The sequence below is a fragment of the Jaculus jaculus genome, chromosome X, assembly GCF_020740685.1.
Source record: "Jaculus jaculus isolate mJacJac1 chromosome X, mJacJac1.mat.Y.cur, whole genome shotgun sequence".
NCBI lineage: Eukaryota > Metazoa > Chordata > Mammalia > Rodentia > Dipodidae > Jaculus > Jaculus jaculus.
In genome coordinates this window covers 54,554,810-54,575,531 of record NC_059125.1, presented here as the reverse complement: position 1 = coordinate 54,575,531, position 20,722 = coordinate 54,554,810, and the positions used below count along the sequence as shown (strand labels likewise).

Below are 20,722 nucleotides of genomic sequence, written 5' to 3'. Positions count from 1 at the left end.
ATTTTTTTTTTGCTTTCAAATGTCATGAATCAGTCTGTTATTTGCCTACTTAAGAATTTATTTCAGCAGATCCAATTCCAAATGATTTCATAAACACTTGTTATCACTTCCTCAACAACTATTTCAAATTCTTATGTTCATAGGCCTCTGTGTATCACTCTGCAAAGTTGATTTATTCAAACCACATCAGCATGCCACATGGATTTCCTTGCCCTCCTGATGCAAGCATACAGATATGGGCCTCTGACTCAGACACCCTGAAATGATGGAGCCTCCATCTCAGCACAATGCCCAATTTCAGCTCAAAGCAGTTAGAAATGTGATGATGTCACCCATTCCCCCACAAAGCTTCTCCTCACTCCCAAAGAATTGTTTCTCTGTTCTATTATTACTACTAATATTATTATTTTGGTTTTTAAAAATATTTTTGTTTATTTTTATTTATTTGACAGTGACACAGAGAGAGAAACTAAGACAGAGAGAGAGAGGGAATGGGCACGCCAGGGCCTCCAGCCACTTCAAACGAACTCCAGATGTGTGCACCCCCTTGTGCATCTGGCTAACGTGGGTCTTGGGGAATTGAGCCTCGAACCGGGGTCCTTACACTTCACAGGCAAGCACTTAACCACTAAGCCATCATTTCAGCCCTATTTTGGTTTTATGAGGCAGGGTTTCACTCCAGCCCAGGCTGACCTAGAATTCACTGTGTGGTCTCAGGGTGGCCTCAAACTCTTGGCAATCCTGTTGTGTTTGCATGCTGGAATTAAAGGCATGTGCCACGATGCCCAGCATTCTTTTCATAATCATTTATTTATTAGATACAGAGAGAGAAAGAGAGAGACAGAGAATGGGCACACCAGGGCCTCTAGCCACTGCAAACGAACTCCACAGGCATGTGCCACGATGTGCATCTGGCTAACGTGGGACCTGGAGAATTGAACCTGGGTTCGTGGGCTTCGCAGGCCTTAAAAAAAAAAAAAAAAAAGTCCCTTAACTGCTAAACCATCTCTCCAGCCCTCTTTTATTCATATAAACAGAAATGCTGGTATGCTAGAGTCTCAGAGCTCTTCAATCCCACCCACCCCCCCCATATCACCTGCCCATGCTAACCCTGAGCTGTCTCCTGGTATGATAATTTCCATTACCTCTGGGTTAAGAGAAGGAAAATCTACTTCTTCATGCCACCCAAGGCGCCTCTCTTGCGAGGTAGTTTTTCTCTCTTTTTAGCTCTGTTGCCAGGTATATGCAACCCCTTCTCCCCTTCTCTTCCCTCCTCTCTCTACTTATTTCCCTTTTCTTTCCCTCTCTTTCTCTGTCTACCCCCATTTTCTCACCCCCAATAAAGTCTCAGATACAAGAAACTGCCCATATTGGCCCTTCACTTCAAAACATGAAACCTAACACTAGATTTGGATAAATCTTCAGAACCTGTGACTTATGAAGCCACCAAAACTTGAAATCTGCAGGTTTCAACAAAAATTCTCAGTAATGAGCTGCAGAGATGGCTTAGTGGTTAAGATGTTTGCTTGCAAAGCCAAAGGATCCTTGTTCAATTCCCAAGGACCTATGTAAGCCAGGTGGTACATTCCTGGAGTTCATTTGCAGTGGTTGGAGGCCCTGACACACCCATTTTCTCTCTCTCTGTGACTCTTGCACACACTTGCTCTCTGCCTGTCTCAAATGAGACAAAGTAAGATATATTTTTTTAAAAATTATCTGCTTGGGGTGTGTTGTACCCGGGTTCCCATTGCTGGTAGAAATCACCCAACCAAGAGCAGCTTTTGGGAAAACGAGGTTTATGTTGGCTTACAGGATCGAGGAGAAGCTCCACGATGGCAGGGGAAAGCGATGGCATGAGCAGAGGGTGGACATCACACCCTGGCCAACATAACGTGGACAATAGCAACAGGAGAGTGTGCCACACACTGGCATGGGGAAACTGGCTATAACACCCATAGGCCCGCCCCCAACAATACTCTGCCTCCAGAAGGTGTTAATTCCCCAAACTCCATCAGCTGGGAACCTAACATTCACAACACCTAAGTTCATGGAGGACACCTGTATCAAACCACCACATTCTGCCCCTGGCCCCCATAAACTGATAACCATACATGATGTAAAATGCAACATATTCATCCAACTTTAAAAGTCCCCAGAATTTTTATCAATTCCGATGATATTCACACATCCCCATAGTCCAAGATCTTAAAAAATTTTTTTTTGTTTATTTATTTATTTGAGAGCGACAGAGTGGGAAAAGCAGATAGAGAGAATGGGCGCGCCAGGGCCTCCAGCCACTGCAAACGAACTCCAGACACGTGCGCCCCCCTGTGAATCTGGCTAACGTGGGTCCTGGGGAAATTGAGCCTCAAGCCGGGGTCCTTAGGCTTCACAGGGAAACGCTTACCTGCTAAGACATCCCTCCAGCCCAAGTCTAATATCTTTTAACTGAGCCATATTACCAAAAAAAATGACCTCAAAACCCTGTAATGGTACAGAATAAACATTCACACTGCAAAAGATGGCACTGGGCATAGCGAAGAAATATTCAACCAATACAAGATTTAAAACAACCAGGGCAAATATCAAACTCTGTAGCTTCAAGTCCAACAACTCTAGCCAGTGACAAATCTCCAAGTCCGACAATTCTAACCAGCAACAAGTCTCTAGCATTCCAATTCCTCCCCTCCAGGTAGGCTACTCATAGTCCTGGAAAACTTTACCGGGGCCGGCAGCTCCTTGGCAGCCATCTCATGGTCCCGGCATCTCCACTGGGTCTCCACTGCAAGCCACGGTTCATCCTCATGCCTCCACTGGGTCTCCATGCAGGCATCCAGCAAACCTGCCTCACACTGCCCATGGCCATTTCCAAAACACAAGACCGTGTTGCAAACTCAATGACCTTCTCTTTCCTGCATTTCTTATACTCCACAATACCAGGTAGGGTGCCAATTCGTTAATCCAGGGGGGAATAAAGCAGACTTTGAAGAACAGGACACTCCTTGAGCACTCAGGCCCCTTTAAGAGTCTACATTCTTCCTGTTACCCCAACGCAGGTCAGCTGGCCCAATCTCAAAGGTTGTAATCTCTCAATTGCAGCTGAATGGGCAGCAGTTCACCCAAAGATTTCATTTTTTCTGTGCCATATCCCTCTGCTCACCCCAGTTCATTTCTACGCAAAGCAAACCTACACAAGTTCTCAGGACATGGTCATAGCAGCAAGCCTCATACAAACTGCCAGCCCAGTACAAGCAAAGCTCTTTCTCACCCTCATAAGCCAAACCTCATAGTCCACAGTTCTTATTGCATTCAGGTCTTTCAACTCTGACCAGAATAGTCCATCAAGCTGTACTTACGGCACTGCAATGTGTCTCTTAGGTCAAGGTTTCAAGTCCTTCCACATTCCTCTTGAAAAATCAGCTCCAAAAGGCCAAAGCCACACACAGCCAGGTGTTTAGCAGCAATCCTACTCCTAGATACCACTTTACTGTTGAAGTCCGGTTCGCATTGCTGGTAGAAATCACCCAACCAAGAGCAGCTTCTGGGAAAAAGAGGATTTATTTTGGCTTACAGGCTTGAGGAGAAGCTCCACTATGGCAAGGGAAAATGATGGCATGAGCAGAGGGTGGACATCACACTCTGGCCAACATAAGGTGGACAATAGCAACAGGAGAGTGTGCCACACACTGGCATGGGGAAACTGGCTATAACACCCATAGGCCCGCCCCCAACAATACTCTGCCTCCAGAAGGTGTTAATTCCCCAAACTCCATCAGCTGGGAACCTAACATTCACAACACCTAAGTTCATGGGGAACAGCTGAATCAAACCACCACATTCTGCCCCTGGCCCCCATAAACTGATAACCATACATGATGTAAAATGCAATGTATTCATCCAACTTTAAAAGTCCCCATAATTTTTATCAATTCTGATGATATTCACACATCCCCATAGTCCAAGATCTTTTTAAAAATTTTTTGTTCATTTATTTATTTATTTGAGAGTGACAGAGTGGGAAAGGCAGATAGAGAGAATGGGCGCGCCAGGGCCTCCAGTCACTGCAAACGAACTCCAGACGTGTGCGCCCCCCTGTGCATCTGGCTAACGTGGGTTCTGGGGAAATTGAGCCTCAAACCGGGGTCCTTAGGCTTCACAGGGAAACGCTTACCTGCTAAGACATCTCTCCAGCCCAAGTCCAATATCTTTTAAATGAGCCATAATACCAAAAAAATGACCTCAAAAACCCGTAATGGTACAGAATAAACATTCACACTGCAAAAAGATGGCATTGGGCATAGCAAAGAAATATTCAACCAATACAAGATTTAAAACAACCAGGGCAAACATCAAACTCTGTAGCTTCAAGTCCAACAACTCTAGCCAGTGACAAATCTCCAAGTCCGGTAATTCTAACCAGCAACAAGTCTCTGACATTCCAATTCCGCCCCTCCAGCTAGGCTACTCACAGTCCTGGAAAACTTCATTGGGGCCGGCAGCTAATTAACAGCCATCTCGTGATCCCAGCATCTCCTCTGGGTCTCTACTAGTAGCAATCCACGGTTCATCCTCATAGCTCTATTGGGTCTCCATGCAGGCAACCAGCAAACCTGCTTCACACTGCCCATGGCCATTTCCAAACTGCCTGGTAAGCACTTCTCTTAATGTTTATACCCATATATTAATGCTACTCTCACTTATGGTTAGAGAACCTTCTCTTTTCAGATGTGGTGACCTTGGGATAACTCAGAAGGCATCATGGTGTTGGGAAGAAGTGACAAAGGAATGCTCAGTACTGCAATATCTCTATCACACCTTCCAAGGCTCAGTGTCTATTGTTGAAGAGTTGGCGGAAAGAATGTAAGAGCCAAAAGAAGGGTAGGACTCTTCACAATGTGCTCCCCCCAGACACAAAATGACCTGGATATCCATGACCTCACAGTGCCTGACACTACCTACATAAGACCATCATAATAGGAGGAAAAGATGATGCTATCAAAATAAAAGAGAGACTGATTGAGAGGGGGAGGGGATATGATGGAGAGTGGTGTTGCAAAGACAAAGTGGGGGAGAGGGAATTACCATGGTTTATTGTCTCTAAGTATGGAAGTTGTCAATAAAAATTCTCAGTTAGGCTGAATGGGATGGTACAGTCCTATAATCCCAGCAATCAGCAAGTGGAGGCAAGAAGACCAAACGTTCAAAGTTGGGGCTGAGTAGATGGCTCAGCTTGCTTGCAAAGCCTACAAGCACAGTTTAAATTCCTCAGCCACCTATGTAAAGCTGGATGGACATTCATTTGCAGGGGAAAGAGTCTCTGGTTTGTACATGCACACACACACACACACACACACACACACACACACACACACACATGCAAATAAGTAAATTTTGTATTTTTAAGTTCAAAGTCATCCTTGACTATTGTGCTAGTTTGAATATATGGTCCCAAATTTGAGTCTCCAGTGGACAGACCCCTACAGGGGAAGAGGTGTCACTGGAGGTGGATCTGAGTCCAGCTCTGGTAGGTATGTTCAGAGAAGTGTGATAACTGATGTTGGTGTTTGCTTGATGTATAGTCATTTCCCTCTGCTTGTATCTATGAAAGGGAGCCAGTTTCTTTCACCACTAATGGTATTTCCCTGGGCTCTGTAAGCCTGAAATAAACCCTTTTCTTCCCATAAGCTGTTTGTCTGTTAGGTGTTTGTCCTAGCAACATGGAACTGACTGCAACAGCTACATAGAGAGTTAGAAGCTAGCCTGGAATGAAAACCTATCTCAAAAAATCTAAAATTATAGTCATTATATATATATATCATAGTGCTAGGAGGGGCTGGAGAGATGGCTTAGCAGTGAAGGTACTTGCTTGTGAAGCCTAAGGACCTAGGTTTGATTCCCCAGTGCCTACATAAGCCAGATGCACAAGGTGGCGCATGTGTCTGGAGTTCATTTGCAGTGGCTGGAGGCCCTGGCACACCCATTCTCTCTTTCATTCCATTTGCCTCTTTCTCTCCCTCTCTTTCTCAAATAAATACGGAAAATGATTTTTACAAAAGGAAGGAGATAAGGGTTCTGAGGCATGTTAATAGACCATTCCTTACCCCAACTCAAAAACAATAGTGCTAGGAGGCTTAAGAGATGGCTTAGTGGTTAAGGTACTTGCCTGCAAAGCCTAAGGACCCAGGTTCGATTCCCCAGTACCCAGGTAAGCCAGATGCACAAGGTGGTATATGCATCTGTAGTTCATTTGTGGTGGCACACCCATTCTCTCTCTATCTGCCCCTCTCTCAAATAAATATTAAAAGAAAATAATTTTCAGGGTGGCACATGCATCTGGAGTTAGTTTGCAGTGATAGAGGCCTTGCTGTGCTTATTCTGTCTCCTCTTTGTCTTTCTGCTTCTTTCTCTCCTCCTCTGTCAAATATATTTTATTTTTTTTAAATTTTTTTTGTTTATTTATTTATGAGAGAGAGAGAGAGAGAGAGAGAGAGAGGCCAGGGCCTCCGGCCACTGCAAATGAACTCCAGATGTGTGCGCCCCTGTGCATCTGGCTAACGTGGGTCCTGGGGAATTGAGCCTCAAACCGGGGTCCTTAGGCTTCATAGGCAAGTGCTTAACCACTAAGCCATCTCTCCAGCCCTGTCAAATATATTTTAAAATAATAGTGCTAGGGCTTGATGGACGGCTCAGCAGCTGAGGTGCTTACCTGCAGAGCCTAACGACCTGAGTTTGATTCCCAAGTACCCACATGAAGCCAAGTGCACAAAGTGGCCCATGTGTCTGGAGTTTGCAGTGGTTGGAGGCCCTGGCACACCTATCCTCATTGTCTGTCTCTTCTATTTCTCTCTGCTTGCAAATACATACTTTTTAAAAAATTATTGCCACAGCCCTCCCAATAGTGACTGAGGCCCTAATTACCACAGTGAGCACCAATAACCCTGCTGAGGAGGGCCCTCAGGGAAATGAGGATGAGGGGATAGGAGATATAAGACTATAATCTATGAAAAAAGAAAATGTAATGAAGCTGGTCCTGGTGGTGCATGCCTTTAATCCCAGCACTTGGGAGGCAGAGGTAGGAGGATCACAGAGAGTGCAAGGCTACCCTGAGACTTCATCGTGAATTCCAGGTCAGCCTGGGCTAGAGTGAAGCCCTGTCTTTAAAAACCAAAAAAAAAAAAAAAAAAGTAATGCGTAAAAGATCTTAAGATAATACCAAGATATTAAGATTAAGCCTAATAATAAATGTGCTAAGATACTAAAAACAAAAACAAAAAACGTAGGGTGAGAGACAGCTTTCCAGTTAAGTTGCAGTTGAGGCCTGCAAAGCCAAAAAACCCAGGTTCAATTCCCCAGGACCCACATTAGCCATATGCACAAGGTAGCACATGTGTCTGGAGTTCATTTGCAGTGGCTGGATGCCTTGACATGCCCATTCTCTCTATCTCCCTCTCTCTGCCTTTCTCTCTTCCTCAAATTAAAAAAAGAAAAAAAAAAACCTGGTATTGGCTGCAATTCCAACTACTAGGAGATATGAGACAGGACAATTGTAAATTTGAATTTAAGTCCAGCCTGGGCAACGTAGTGAGAGCCTGTCTTAAAATACAAGTTTACGAAAAAGGCTGGGGATATAGCTTGGTGGTAGAGACATTAGTTTCAATTTCTAGGCCTAAAATAGAATGAGGTAGGTTTAATATTTCCCTTGGTCCCTCTTTAAAAAGTATAGTTTAAGCCTGGCATAGCATGCATTTAATCCCAGCACTTGAGAGGCTGAGGTAGGAGGATCAGTGTGAGTTTGAGGCCACCCTGAGACCAATTCCAGTTCAGCCTAGGCTAGGGTCAGACCCTACCTTGAAAAACCAAAAACAAAGTATAATTTAAGTAAAGAAAATTATTTTCCCATTATTTCATTATTGTTGAATCACTTGAGAATCTGTTGGAGACATACTCTTTTTTTTGAATTTTTTTTCGTTTATTTTGTTTATTTTGAGAGCAACAGAGAGAGAAAGAGGCAGATAGAGAGCGATTGGGCGCACCAGGGCCTCCAGCCACTGCAAACGAACTCCAGATGCGTGCGCCCCCTTGTGTAACTGGCTAACATGGGTCCTGGAGAATCGAGCCTTGAACTGGGGTCCTTAGGCTTCATAGGCAAGTGCTTAACCACTAAGCCATCTCTCCAGCCCTTTTTTGAATTTTTAAAAAATATATTGTATTTATTTATTTATTTGAGAGAGAAAGAGGGAGAGAGAGAGAGAGAGAGAGAGAGAGAGAGAGAGAGAGCGCGAGTGAGCGAATGGGCGCACCAGGGCCTCCAGCCACAGCAAAGGAATTCCAGATGCATGTGTCCCCTTGTGCATCTGGCTTACGTGAGTCCTGGGGAATTGAACCAAAGTCCTTTGGCTTTGAAGGCAAACACCTCAGCTGATAAGCCATCTCTTCAGCAGAGACATACTCCTTTATTTATTTATTTATTTATTGTCTATTTTTTATTTATTTATTTGAGAGCGACAGACACAGAGAGAAAGACAGATAGAGGGAGAGAGAGAGAATGGGCGCGCCAGGGCTTCCAGCCTCTGAAAACGAACTCCAGACGCGTGCGCCCCCTTGTGCATCTGGCTAACGTGGGACCTGGGGAACCGAGCCTTTAGTGTCATGTAACACTAAAGAACACTGCCTGAAACGCCTTTGCTCAGATCTGAGATTATTAGATGTTATGAATTATAGTGGTTTTACTGCACATACAGTTTTCTGTTCTTATATAATGGCTTAATGATAGGAAAGAAAACTCAATAGTTTTCTACTGGCATTTCTCATTATGTATCAAATCAGGATATCTTCAGATTGTATTGGGCTAGAAGGTCTGATTTTTGTTTGATTGTTTGTTTGTTTTTGGAGGAACGGTATTGCTTCGCCCAGGCTGACCTGGAATTCACTGTATAGTCTCAGGGTGGCCTCAAACGCACAGTGTTCCTCCTCCCTCTGCCTCCCGAGTGCTGGGATTAAAGGCGTGTGACACCATGCCCCATGAAAGTTTGATTTTTTAGATTGCTGTTTGAGTTATTGACTCAGAGATAGAAACTGGCTGCTCCAGGTGATATGCAGGTCAGAGGCTTGCTGGACTCCACCCCAGGGTTTTCTGACTCCAAGAGCAGGGCTTTGTAGCTGTCAGGAGTGAGGCATCCCTAAGTTCCTAGCCTCGCAGAAACAGAGGTATCAAGTGTTAGGCTTCCAAGGATGTGGGGAGTCATAAAGGAATAGCCGTGGAGTGAAAGGCTTTGTGGCAGATGAGGGGCCACAGTTGTATGACTTTTCGTGGGGAGACATGAACAAACATCTATTCACCATATGTAGGACACCAACAGAACCAAGAAATGATTCGACCCAATTTCAGCTGTGTGACATAATGAGTTTAATTGGGTTACTTACAGTGACATGGGCAAATAATGAGCAGCTACAACCACTGAAGAAGTGTCCCCTAGCAATTGTGAACCACTTTCATGCCCTCAATAGGAGGCGAGGCCTCATCTACTCTACTTCGTTCCCACCAGAAGATATTAGTCCCAATTTTGTGAAGGTGATAATTATGATCATGTGGGTAATCGTAGTTGCTTTGATGTTGAGAGAGAAATAGCCATGTCATGCTAGAGGCCAGTGTTCCAAACAAACAAACAAACAAACAAACAAACAACTCTACTACTAAAATCATCTACACATGTAAGTGCAGGCACATCTAGAAGGCTCTGCTTCACATTGTGCAGATAGGAGGGCAGGGAGAATGGTCAATGAAGAGCCTGCTAACTGTCTGTGTTGAGATTGGGCTTGAGCATTTTGCAAACAATGTAGTGATGTGACACTATCATGACACAATCAAGAATCAGCAAAAACAAAACAAAAACATCAACATGTGCCCACCCAAGGCAGGATGCCCAGGGTCAGGTGCACAAAGCCACTATTCTCACAGAAGCCACTGCTGCTGGTCTGTGCAGCTAAGAGTGGACAGGGTGGTACAGGTGTGTTATATGACTGTTATAGCCCTTCATGAAGCCCTCCCCGTGTGGCACATTTCTTGAGCATTTGCTTGTGTGTGGCCCACGCATCGTGCCAGGAGACACTCACAGGTCCCAGGAGAAAGCAAAAAGCCTACCTGGAGATTTTCAGAATGTAGTGGCAGAAGTGACGTGCTAGGTAGTCATGGAGATATCTCAGGGGAGGGACGTGTTGTCTATGTCATGCCAAGTCTCAGTGGACAGCAGTCATTCGAGCAAGGAGGGTCCCCTAGGCAGAGATAGGAAGCAGAGAGATTGGGTAGGGTGAGAAAGAAAGCATTAAGATGCAACATGTGATCAGACTTGTATTTAGAAACGTGAGTGTGCTTTGGCTTGACTTAGTGAAAGACCTTTTTATTTGATCTGTAGGTTTATTTGAACACGTGGGAAAAAGAATAGTCGCTTCACAACCACTTTTCTTTTTTTTTTTTGGTTTCTCGAGGTAGGGTCTCACTCTGGTCCAGGCTGACCTGGAATTAACTCTGTAGTCTCAGGGTGGCCTTGAACTCACGGCGATCCTCCTACCTCTGCCTCCCGAGTGCTGGGATTAAAGGCGTGCGCCACCACGCCCGGCTACAACCACTTTTCTCTAGTTTAGTTTCACTCAGTGTGACCGTCATATGACAGCTGGATCAGAGCTGTCCACTGCTGCTTCTCACCTGAGTCCAGCGGCAGCAATAATGGCCGCATAGGAGGCTGAGCAGGAAGTACTTTCTGAGCACTAAAGCCAAGGTTCATTCTGCGTACTATGACCAATGCTGGGTTGTCAAGAATGCCGATGCCATTGTCATAAAACTCATGTAGGTTTTGGTGTAAGAAAAACTTTAATTATCATTGCACAAAAAACTTGTATGAAGCATAAATAGATTATTATTTGTTTTTGTTTTTTTGAGGTAAGGTCTCACTCTGGTCCAGGCTGACCTGGAATTCACTATGGAGTCTCAGGGTGGCCTCGAACTCATGGCAATCCTCCTACCTCTGCCTCCCGAGTGCTGGGATTAAAGGAGTGCACCACCACGCCTGGCATAAATAGATTCTTTTTTTACAACATTTTTTAAAAATTTTTAAATTTTTAAAAATTTATTTGAGAGCGACAGACACAGAGAGAAAGACAGATAGAGGGAGAGAGAGAGAATGGGCGCGCCAGGGCTTCCAGCCTCTGCAAACGAACTCCAGACGCGTGCGCCCCCTTGTGCATCTGGCTAACGTGGGACCTGGGGAACCGAGCCTCGAACCGGGGTCCTTAGGCTTCACAGGCAAGCGCTTAACCGCTAAGCCATCTCTCCAGCCCAAATAGATTCTTAATAATATCAGTAATGAGTATGTTCTAGAAAGTGGAGGTAACTGGATATAAAATTTTGGTGACAACTTAATAGAACAGCCCTAGGTACTTAGCTGAGGCTAGCACCTAGTGATGATGAAAAGTCTTGTTTATGTGCAATTTTGGGTGATGCTGGCAGAAATATACTGTGCATAAACATAATAGTTTTCGCAAATGATTAAACCAGACATCTATAGGCTCCTAAGTGCCCACCACTGAAGTAGACTTAAAATGCTGCCAGCATGGCTCAGGGAATTTTGGAGAAGAGAGGGCGGAAAGATTGTCAGAGCCACAAGTTGCAACATTTTGCACAGAGACATTGCCTCTCCCCCATAACTGACTGCTGCCCCACAATGCGTGACCCACAATCCGCATGGGGTTGATTTGCATCCCCAATGAAGAAGGCCTCTTCAGAAAAGGGGCAGGGAGGAGGGAAAGGATGGTACCAACATGTGATGTTTACATACAAAATATGATCATATCTAATAATAAAAAATGAAAAAAATAAAGTTTCACATAGTAAAAGTTTTTTTTCTAAGTGCACTTCAATTTCACAACTAGAATGGCACAAAATACCTAAACACAGAAGTCAGCTGTTTAACTCTTTTTTTTTTTTGTATACTTTTATTTATTTATTTGAAAGAGATGGACAGAGAGAGAGAGAAAGAAGGAGCTAGAGAAAGAGAGAGAATGAGCACGCCAGGGCCTCCAGCCACTGCAAACGAACTCCAGATGTGTGCACCCCCTTGTGCATCTGGCTAACGTGGGTCCTGAAGAATTGAGCCTTGAACTGGAGTCCTTAGGCTTCACAGGCAAGCGCTTAACTGCTAAGCCATCTTTCCAGCATGTTTAACTCTTTTAAAAATTTATTTATTTATTTAAGGGATGAGAAAGAGGGAAGGAAGAAGAGAGAGAATGGGCACCCCAGGGCCTCTAGCCACTGCAAACAAACTCCAGACGTATGTGCCACCTATTGCATCTGGCTTTACGTGGGTACTGCGGAATCAAAGCTGGGTCCTTGGGCTTTGCAGACAAGTGCCTTAATCACTAAGACATCTCTCCAGCCCCCTATTTAACTTTTTTTTTTAAAATTTTTTATTTATTTATTTGAGAGTGACAGACACAGAGAGAAAGACAGAGAGAGGGAGAGAGAGAGAATGGGCGCGCCAGGGCTTCCAGCCTCTGCAAAGGAACTCCAGACGCGTGCGCCCCCTTGTGCATCTGGCTAACGTGGGACCTGGGGAACCGAGCCTCGAACCGGGGTCCTTAGGCTTCACAGGCAAGCGCTTAACTGCTACGCCATCTCTCCAGCCCCTATTTAACTCTTAAATAGAATAATGTATATACTTCAAGATGATTACACTATCATTACATGTAAGGTTTTTGGTAACTGCAAGGTGGTCATGGTCCCCAGTATCAACATGTACAAAGCAGCCACCTGTGTGTTTTCTCTCTTTGCATTTTGTCTTCATTTGTCTTAATCAATTTTGCTGTTGTTCCTGCTGCTTATCAAAGCTGATGAAAACAAAACTGTAATCACTGAACATAGCACTCTGGCAATCAAGACATTTAAAATCTTCAATCTTCTAGGGTGAAGAAAGCACTGTGCGACACTTAGAACAAACAAGGTGGTCACAATTTTTCCTTGCTTAAAGACTTCCACAACTTTCCTGATCAGATCATTATAGGAGGTCAGACTTCAGCTTGTTTCAAAGCTAACATGAGAAAATTCTGGGCCTGTGCTGGGCTTGGTGGCGCACACCTTTAATCCCAGTACTCAGGAGTCTGAGGTAGGAGGATTGCTGTGAGTTTGCAGCCACTCTGAGACTCCATAGTGAATTCCAGGTCAGCCTGGGCTAGAGTGAGACCCTACTTCGAAAAATGGAAAGAAAGAAAATTCTGGTTCTGGAGTGATGTGAATAGTCCAATAAATTCTGTCCAATCTCATTCCACTCCTCAAATAACCCCAAGGATTGAACAGTGTGGCCTCAATGACAGAACCTGGCATCTGCTCACAAATTCCACTCTTCCTAGTGACATCCTTTGCAGTAACACCATCTTTCATAAAGAATTAGATCATAACCAGCTCACTCCTCAGAAATTCTGGGGTTTGATCTGGCTGACTGATTACCTAACTGTGCTGATTTGAAAGTATGTCCCCCATAGAATCAGGTGTTTTATTAAAGCTTGTAACCTGGGTCTCCAGCTGCCTGGCTGGAGAAGATGTCACTGGGGACGGATCTGAATTCTAGCCAAAAGGTGTGCAGAGAGGTCTGAGCTCAGGGTTCAGGGCTCCTGCTTGCTGCAGTTCTCTGATATTGCTTTTGGGTTGTTCTGGCTTTTGGTTGTTTCTCTCTGCTTGGATGTATGGAGCAGTTTCTTCCATCACTGATGGAACGCCCTCCCTGAGTCTGTAAGCTTGAAATAAAGCCCTTCCTCCCCTAAACTGTGCCTGGTTTAGATGTTCCTCCCAGCAACGTGGAGCTGATTACACCACCAATTCTCTGGCAAATCTAAAGTATACAAACACCAACAGTCAGAATTCATACATCTCATACAATACGTTGACCCATGTGTGAAAATTTTATTAAGAAACTTTTTTTTTTCTGAGTGAGGTGGCTCACACCCATAATTCCTGCACTTGGGAGGCTAAGGGAGGCAGATCCCCATGAGTTCAAGGCCAGCCTGGTCTACATAGTGAGTTCAGGACAGAGGTGAGCTACGGAGCAAGACTCTGTTACAAAAAAGAAGTTGGGGGCTGGAGAGATGGCTTAGCAGTTAAGTGCTTGCCTTAGGACCCCGGTTCAAGGCTCAATTCACCAGGACCCACATTAGCCAGATGCACAAGGGGGTGCTTGCGTCTGGAGTTCATTTGCAGTGTCTGGAAGCCCTGGCACGCCCATTCTCTCTCTCTCTCCCCCTACCTGGCTCTTTCTCTCTCTGTCACTCTCAAACAAATAAATAAAAATGAACAAATTTTTTAAAAAAGTTGACAGGGATGGAGAGATGGCTTAGCTGTTAAGCGCTTGCCTGTGAAGCCTAAGGACCTCGGTTTGAGGCTCGATTCCCCAGGACCCACATTAACCAGATGCACAAGGGGGTGCACGTGTCTGGAGTTCATTTGCAGGGGCTGGAGGCCCTGGCGCACCCATTCTCTCTTTCTCTCTGTCTGCCTCTGTCTCTCTCTGTCTGTCACTTTCAAATAAATTAATTAAAATAAACAAAAGCAAAAATAAAAATAAAGAAGTTGACAGAGGGGCTAGAGAGGTGGCTTAGTGGTTAAATTGCTTGCAAAACCTAAAGACCCAGGTTTGATTGCCCAGAATCCACATAATCCAGCTGCACATGGTGGCACACGTGTCTGGAAGTCTTTGCAGTGAATAGAGGGCTTGGCATGCCTAATTTCTCTTGCTTTCTAATAAATAAAAAAATTGGAAAAATAATTGACAGAAACTCTATTTCTTTTTGGAAATTCCGGCTTGGTGAAGAGGCTTCATGAAATTCTTATGAAAATGAAAGAAGCCTTGAACTGAGTCAACCTCACTGTAATCCCTAGCAAGCTTCAACAGGGGAACTACTTCTTTCAGCAAAAGGATCTGTTGCACGTCTTTAAAATGAAGCATCTCTTGGAGACACACATGCTATCCTCACTGAGTAAAGAAGCTTCTTTCTTGTTAGCCTCTGTCACACTGATGAGTGAACATGGAGCATCCTTCAAAAGTAAATTCCACTGAGATCTTGGGGTGATGTGATAATCCCCAGATCTCTGGCTTGCATCTAATTGCTACCTAGAGAACCAAACGGCCAGCAGTTTCTCCTTCCCTTTGAAAAATGTGCAGCTTCTATCACTGTGAGACTAGCAAACAACCAACAATCATAGAAAAATCAACTAAATCAGTGCTGAAGAGATGGATCAGCAGTTAAAGACACCTGCTTGCAAAGCCTGATGATCCAGGTTTGATTCCCCAGTACCCACATAAAGCCACATGCACAAAGTGGTACATGCATCTGGAGTTTGTTTGCAGTGGCATTAGGCCCTGGTACATCCATTTTCTCCCAACTCTCAAATAACTAAATGAAAATATTTTAAAAAGAAAATCAACTACGTTAAATCCTTTCTCTTGCTGCTTCTGCTGTGGACTAATCCAGCTGATTCACTGAAGTTCAGATTCCTCCATGTGAGTGAAGGTTGAACACGAAGCTGTTGTAAATGGAGGTAGACACAGTTCAGTCACTTGTAGTACACAGCTTTCCTGTTAGAGAGTTGGGTGAGCAATAACTAATGTCACCAGCCACACTGTAAATCTCATGTAGGCTTTTCTACAGGCAAAAAGATCCAAATAAACAGGACTCTGGGAGGAAAGTCTGGTCTTAGGGTTGGGGCAGGAAATGTTTATGCTGAACCTAGAGCTTCTTGTTGAGCAAGAGCAGAAGTGGTTACATACCCGAAGTTGGGCATATTGCAGGGACACAGGCACTCCTAATGCACATGCCTGTGACAAGCACATGGCCCACAGAATTAAATAAATATACATGAGTCCATTCTGATCTTAATAAATGCATCAAAGCAATTTTCTTTGAGTGTTCCAAATAATATATGTAAATGATAGAGAAGGTATTTCCCTTCTACAAATTAGGGTTCAATCCAGAATCCAGAAAATGGAGAGAAATAGTCACTTGTCTGAACTGATTGCAGTAATGGTAGTTGGGTGGAGATCATCTGTCAGCCCCAAGCTTCTGCGCTAGTGACAATTATTTCCACAAGTAAACTTCACACAGATATGGCTCTGAAAACTTCCAAGAAAAGTCAAAAACACAGAGAATAGTCCAGAACAGGATTTGGGTCTGGGAGAATGACTCAGAGGGATTCACAGTGCTTAGAGGAAAATAAAAAACTAGGCCAGTTGGTTTTAATATCCTATATCTCTACTCATCTGGCTTTCCCCCATAGCTATTCTTCCTTTTATGATATCTAATGTCAAGTTAAGAGTCCAGCCTGGTTCCCCACTGTTCTTGCTTCACATTACATTTCTCTTTTTGGTTATTGTTCTTGCTTTTTGTTTTGTTTTTCCATGCCCTTTCCTTTCTCTTTTTCCTCTCCAAAGAACATAGGCTAGCTTGGTATGCAGGGTCACTGTGCATCAACTTCCTGAGAAATGAGACAGTTCTATTACTTAATTATATATATATATTCCTCTCTTCTCAATCTACCTCTAACAAAAAGCCCAACATCTGCCCTCCTGCTTTTGCTTATAAAATTTTTCCTTCTATTTAAGTTTCCCTCCTCTACTTTCTGTCTAATAACCTAATACTAATCACTACTCCCATCATGTCTTTTTCTTCCTTCTCCTTCCATTTATATCCACAATAACTAATATATTAGTACCCACAGTACTATTAGTGTCTTGTAGTCCCTAACTTATGGAGTGATTGTTCTGGAGTCAACAACTGCTCCATTTTCATAATTGGTTTACTTATTACTACTAACTATTGTTACAAAAAGTACTCAACTTTCAGAGGAGGACTGAAGATAGACCCTGGAATTGTGAACAGTGTACCAGGAAAGTACCACCTCAAGTCTACTGCAAACTATTCCAGCCTGAATTTCACAAATACTTCAACCGAAAGAAGAAAAATGCCTTGAGTACAAAAAGAAAAAAAAGAAAAAAAAAACCCTCAACCAACAAACTCCAGATGTATGAGTCCTAAAGCAAAACCACAATTAGCATGTAAAACCAAGACAATATGTCTCTTACAAAAATTAACAAACCCATAATAATGTCTACCAATGAGAGTAATTTAAATGAAATTCCAGACAAAGAACTCAAAAGAGCAATTGTAAGTGTGTTCAAAGAATTCAAAGATGAAGTGAACAAAATTCTGAATGAATTACAACAAACACAAACAGCCGAATGAAGTAAGGAAGTCAATTCAGGATATTAAAATAGAAGATAGTGGGCTGGAGAGATGGCTTAACAGTTAAGGTGCTTGCCTGCAAAGCCAAAGGATGCAGATTTGATTCCCCAGGACCCATATAAGCCAGATGTACAATTCTCTCTCTCTGCCTCTCTCATTCTCACTGTCTCTAAAATAAAAAATATGCAACCTGGGCTGGAGAGATGGCTTAGCGGGCTGGAGAGATGGCTTAGCGGTTAAGCGCTTGCCTGTGAAGCCTAAGGACCACAGTTCGAGGCTCGGTTCCCCAGGTCCCACGTTAGCCAGATGCACAAGGGGGCACACGTGTCTGGAGTTCGTTTGCAGAGGCTGGAAGCCCTGGCGCGCCCATTCTCTCTCTCTCCCTCTATCTGTCCTTCTCTCTGTGTCTGTCACTCTCAAATAAATAAATAAATAAATAAATAAATAAATAAATAAATAAATAAATGAAAGAAATTAAAAACCTAGCTTTAAAAAAAAATGCAACCACAAAACAAGCAGGTATCACTATTCTAATATCAGACAAAATAAACTTCAAGTCAAATCTTGTCAGAAGAGATAGAGAGGGCTGCTTAATACTGATTAAGACAACAATTCATCAAGAGGACATTGTAATTCTAAACACATGTAAACTGAGCATAGCTGTACCAAATTTCATGAGATAAGTATTATTTGACACAAAGGCATAGATTAACCTCAACACAGTAATAGAGGCTGACTTAAATAACCCATTCTCACCAATACAAAGATTATCTGGGCAAAAAATAAACAGAAACTCTGGAGTTGAATGGCATCATAGATCTAATGGAAGAAAATGTTTGTCAGTTAAATATCTGACAGGGAGTTAAAATCTAGGATTTACAAGGAAATCAGGAAAAATAAACATATGGGTTAAAACTAGTGGGGCATTACCATTTCAAGGATGTGTGATCATATATCAGCTAATTAATCCAAACTATAAACTAAAAAGAATATTAGGCTGGGCATACTGGCGCATGCCTTTAATCCCAGCACTTGGGAGGCCGAGGTAGGAGGATTGCTATGAGTTCAAGGTCAGACTGAAACTACATAGTTAATTCCAGGTCACCCTGGACCAGAGTGATACTGTATCTAGAAAAAAAAAATATTATCACATGTATCATGGATTTAATGCTATTTGAAAGAATTATAGGTGGGTATGAGTTTTATAGAATAATGCGTGTCAAGGAGAAAACATCATGTAAGTGAATTTATTATTATAAATTATATTATAATTAGTGGGCAAATAGTGGGATAGATACTTCAATAAAAATGATAAAAGTACAGAAAAGAAGACAACATTCTTTTTATTTTTATTTCATTATCTTATTTTGTTTATGCTAAATATAACATTCCAACATCTGACTAGTTGACTTTACCATAATCAGTATTGATAATTTGTACCGTATAATTTTATTATTGACAACTTCTATACTTACAGACAATAAACCATGATAGTTCCCCCTTTCCTCCTCCAATTTCCCCTTCACAGCTCCACTCTCCATCCTATCCCCTTCCTCTCTCCGTTAGTCTCTCTTTTAAGTGGATATATCATCTTTTTCTTCTAATATGAAGGTCTTGTGTAGGTATTGCTAGACACTGCGAGGTCATGGGTATCGAGGCCAATTTCTTTTCAAATTTTTTTATTAACAACTTCCATGATTATAAACAATATCCCATAGTAATGCTCTCCCTCCCCCCACTTTCCCCTTTGAAACTCCCTTCTCCATTATATCCCCTCCCCCTCTCAATCAGTCTCTCTTTTATTCTGATGTCATGATATTTTCCTCCTATTATGATGGTCTTGTGTAGGTAGTGTCAGACCCTGTGAGGTCATGGATACCCAGGCAATTTTGTGTCTGGAGGAGCATGTTGTAAGAGTCCTACCCTTCCTTTGGCTCTTACATTATTTCTGCAACCTCTTCCACAATAGACCTTGAGCCTTGGAAGGTGTGATAGAGATATTGCAGTGCTGAGCACTCCTGTCACTTCTTTCCAGCACCATAATGCCTTCTGAGTCATCCCAAGGTCCCTGCCATCTGAAAAGAGAAGATTCTTTATCAAAACTGAGAGTAGCATTAATATAAGGTATGAACATTAAGAGAAGTGCTTACTGGACAGTTTGATAAGCATAGTATATACATTTAGCCAGACAGCAGCAGGTGTTACTTGAGGCCAATTTCTGTCTGGACAGTTGCATTGTAAGGAGTGGTACCCTTCCTTTGGCTCTTACATTCTTTCCACCACCTCTTCTGCAATGGACCCTGAAACTTGGAGGGTGTGATAGAGATGTTTCAGTGCTGGACACTCCTCTGTCACTTCTCAGCGCTATGTTGCCTTTTGGGTCATCCCAGTGGTCACCGCCATCTGAAAAGAGAAGCTTCTCTAACCAAAAGTGAAAGTAACAATCCCAGCACTCAGGAGGCAGAGGTTGGAGTATCACCGTGAGTTCAAGGCCACCCTGAGACTACAGAGTGAATTTCAGGACAGCCTGAGCTAGAGTGAGACTCTACTTTGAAAAATCGAAAATAAAGTGAGAGTAGCATTAATGCATAATTCATATATGAATATGAACATTAAGTGTAGTGCTTTCAGGGCAGTTTGGTGAGCATAATATATGCATTTTACCAGACAAGAGCAGACTTTATACCTCTAAGTCTCATGACCTTCTCTGCCATAGGCTCTTTTATTATTTATTTATATATTTATTTATTTATTGGGTTTTTGAGGTAGAGTCACACTATAGCCCAGGCTGACCTGGAATTCGGTATGTAGTCTCAGGGTGGCCTTGAACTCATGGTGATCCTCCTACCTCTGCCTCCCGAGTGCTGGGATTAAAGGCGTGTGCCACCACGCCTGGCTTATTGTCTATTTTTGTAAATTACAATTCGTGGACATAGAGTGTGATAGTTCAATAAAAATGACAAATTACAGAAAAGGAGGCAGCATTCTAATCTCTTAGTCTAATATAGTCAATCATTCCACATAAATCAAAGAGAATACTGGACTGGGACTGATAGAAACTATACAAATGTACCATTTAGCACATGTTATGACTGGTACAGGTAAACATGCAGATTACACTAGGACTTTTACATATGAATAATTAGGGCTACCTAGTGAATTCCAGGTCACTCTGGCCTAGAGTGAGACCCTTCCTCGAACGATCAGAAAACAAAACAAAACAAAACAAAGAAAGCGGCAGCATAAATGGCCAACAGATATATATTTTTGAATGTTCAACATCTGTACCCATCATGGAATTTCAAATTAAAACCATTTTTAGATTCCATCCCACTCTTATCATAATGTTTAATAAGAAAACTAATGACAGCAAATGTAGCAAGGTTGTGGGAGTGTAAACTGGCGTGGCCATTATGGAAATCAGTATGGAGGTTGTTCAAAG

General features: G+C 42.9%; 1 pseudogene; it reads right to left on the bottom strand.

Moving 5' to 3' along the window:
* Positions 1 to 12,845: 12,845 nt before the first annotated feature.
* LOC101608178 lies at positions 12,846 to 15,190 on the bottom strand (annotated as a pseudogene).
* Positions 15,191 to 20,722: the final 5,532 nt, after the last annotated feature.